This window comes from Nicotiana tomentosiformis, chromosome 2 (genome assembly GCF_000390325.3).
Source record: "Nicotiana tomentosiformis chromosome 2, ASM39032v3, whole genome shotgun sequence".
Taxonomy (NCBI): Eukaryota; Viridiplantae; Streptophyta; class Magnoliopsida; order Solanales; family Solanaceae; genus Nicotiana; species Nicotiana tomentosiformis.
In genome coordinates, this window is record NC_090813.1 from 122893182 (window position 1) to 122896299 (window position 3118).

Genomic DNA, 3118 nt, shown 5'->3' on the forward strand with positions numbered 1-3118 from the left:
CTTTTCTTATTTCTTAGCAACCACCCTACCTAATTTTAGTGACTTTTTGTATCCCTTAGCAGCCACCCTACCTAATTTTAAAGACTTTTACTCCTATAAATAAGGAGTTCTTCTCATTCATTGAGGCACTTTATTATTGATTAAGAATATCATATTTTGAGAGTTCTTTTGAACCTTTGTTACTTATGCTTTGAGATTTATCTTTCAACATTTACTAGTTCATAGTCCAAGGTAGTAAGATTACTTCTCTATTGTGATATTATTAATTACTTTGTGGTAGTCTTAGAAGGCGATTAATACTAGTTATTGATTGTTGTCTCAAGTTACTCGTAAAGCGTTCAAGACCCAAATCTATTATTTTTATTTATTTTTAAGTAAAGGCATTTGATTTCTTCAATAAATCAAGATGTTATTACTTGGATCTTGTCAAGACTATAGAACTTGCGTTCTTGGAAGTTCTTGGAATTATTTCCTTGAACTTTCCCATATGCTTTATTTTTTACACTTTAATTCTAGTTGTTCGGTTCCTTATTATTATTTCTTCCGCATTTACTTCTCAATTTCTTACTCTAGTTTGGATTCCCGACCTTGTTGTTATCAATTACCGCAGGCAGTTTGAATGTCTTCAGTAGGGTAGTATGATTGTTACCTAGTACAAGACTCGATTTGTGGACCTAAATCGCCATGCCATTATCTTGCTCCCTACTGAGAGGGAGAGAGTGAGGATATTCATTGATGGGCTCACTTTCACTATCAGGCTATAGATGGCCAAGGAGACTAGAGATGATATTACTTTTAAGTGGGCCATAGATATTGCTAGATAGATCGAGATGGTTCGTGCTCAGGAGAGGGGGTCTGTGTCTGATAAGAGGCCTCATCATTCCGGTAGTTTCAGTGGTGCTTCATCTGGAGGTAGGGTAGTTTTGGTAGAGGCCATCCTTCTAGGCCATTTCAGTCAGCACTTTAGGCATCTCACAGTGCTTCAGGGAGTCTTGGTCCTTATGTGCCTCTTTCTAGGCAGGCAACCTACTGTGCACCATCAGCTCCGATAAGTGCGCCTCCTATTCAGAGCTATCACCGTGGTTATCCACCCCGTTCGGTTCAGCTTCAGCTTTAGCAGCCATAACAGCAGGATTGGTGTTTTGAGTGTGGAGGTACTGGTCATATCAGGAGGTTCTGTCCGAGATTGTTGGGCGGCATGCCACAACAGAGTTCTCGTGCCATAGTCCCGGCACTGGTTGCTCCAATGCCTGCTCATCCAGCTAGAGGCAGGGGTCAGGAAGCCAGAGGTGGAGGTCAGGCTATTAGAGGTAGAGGCCAGCCAGCTAGAGGTCATCCCAAAGATGTAGGTCAGAGTGGTGGGGCCCAACCCCGATTTTATGTTTTCCCAGCTAGGCCTGAGGCCGAGTCATATAATGATGTTATCACAGGTATTGTTCCAGTTTTCCATAGAGATGTTTCAGCTCTATTTCATCCGGGATCTACTTATTCCTACGTGTCATCCTATTTCGCTTCATATCTGGTTGTGCCTCGTGATTCTTTGAGTGATCCAGTGTGTGTGTCAACGGCTATGGAAGATTTCATTATTATAGATCATGACTATCGCTCGTGTGTGATTACTATTGGAGTCTTGAGACTAGCATAGATCTTCTACTTCTTGATATGGTAGATTTTGATGTTATCTTGGGTATGGATTGGCTATCACCTTATTATACTATATTGGATTGTCATGCCAAGACGGTGACCTTAGCCTTGTAGGGGTTGCCTTGATTATAGTGGAGAGGGATTCCTGGCCATTCTACCAGAAGGGTTATCTCTTATGTGAAGGCTCGACGTATGGTCGAGAAGGGATGTCTAGCAGATTTGGCATATGTTTGTGATTCGAGTGCAGAGGTTCCTTCCATGGATTCAGTACTAGTTGTGCGTGAGTTTCTAGAGGTGTTTCCTGCAGATCTGTCGGGGATGCCACCCGACAGAGATATTGACTTCTATATTAATTTGGCTCCGGGCACTCAGCCTTTTTCTATTCCACCATAAAGTATGGCCTCACCGGAGTTGAAGGAATTGAAGGAGTAGTTATAAGATTTTCTTGATAAGGCATTCATTAGATCTAGTGTCCCAACTTGGGGGGGCGCTCGCATTGTTCATGAAGAAGAAAGATGGGTCGATGAGAATGTGTATAGACTATCGACAGTTGAACAAAGTCACTATCAAGAACAAATATCCGTTGCCGAGGATTGATGGCTTATTTGATCAGCTCCAAGGTGCCAAATTATTTTCGAAGATTGATTTGAGTTCTGGCTACCATCAGTTGAAGATTAGGGCATCTGATGTCCCGACAACTCAGACTTGGTATGGGCATTATGAGTTCCTAGTGATGTCATTTGGGTTGGCAAATGCCCCATCAACATTTATGGATTTGATGAACCGGGCATTCAAGCCCTATTTTGATTCTTTTGTGATTGTATTCATTGATGATATCTTGACCTACTCCCGTAGTCAATAGGAGCATGAGTAGTATCTTCGGATTGTACTTCATACTTTGAGGGATAGTCAGTTATATGCGGTGTTTTCAAAGTGTGAGTTTTGGTTAGACTTAGTCGCATTTTTAGGGCATGTTGTATTGTCAGAGGGCATAAAGGTAGATCCTAAGATGATTGAGGCATCTTAGAACTGTCCTAGACCTACTTCAGCTACAAAGATCCAGAGTTTACTGGGTTTGGTGGGTTATTATTGCTGGTTTGTGGAGGGGCTTTCATCCATATTATCCCCATTGAATAGATTGACCTAGATGGGTGCCCCATTCAAATGGTCAGATGAGTGTGAGTTGAGCTTTCAAAAGCTTAAGACTGTTTTGACTACGGCACCAGTGTTGGTGTTGCCAATAGGTTCAGGATCCTATACAGTATCTTGTGATGCATCTCGTATTGGGATCGGTGCAGTATTGATACAGGATGGCAGGGTGATTGCATACGCGTCGCGACAGTTGAAGGTTCATGAGAAACATTACCCTATTCATGACTTAGAGTTGGCAATCATTGTTCATGCGATGAAGATTTGGAGGCACTATCTTTACGGCGTGTCGTGTGAGGTATTCATGGATCATCGGAGTCTACAG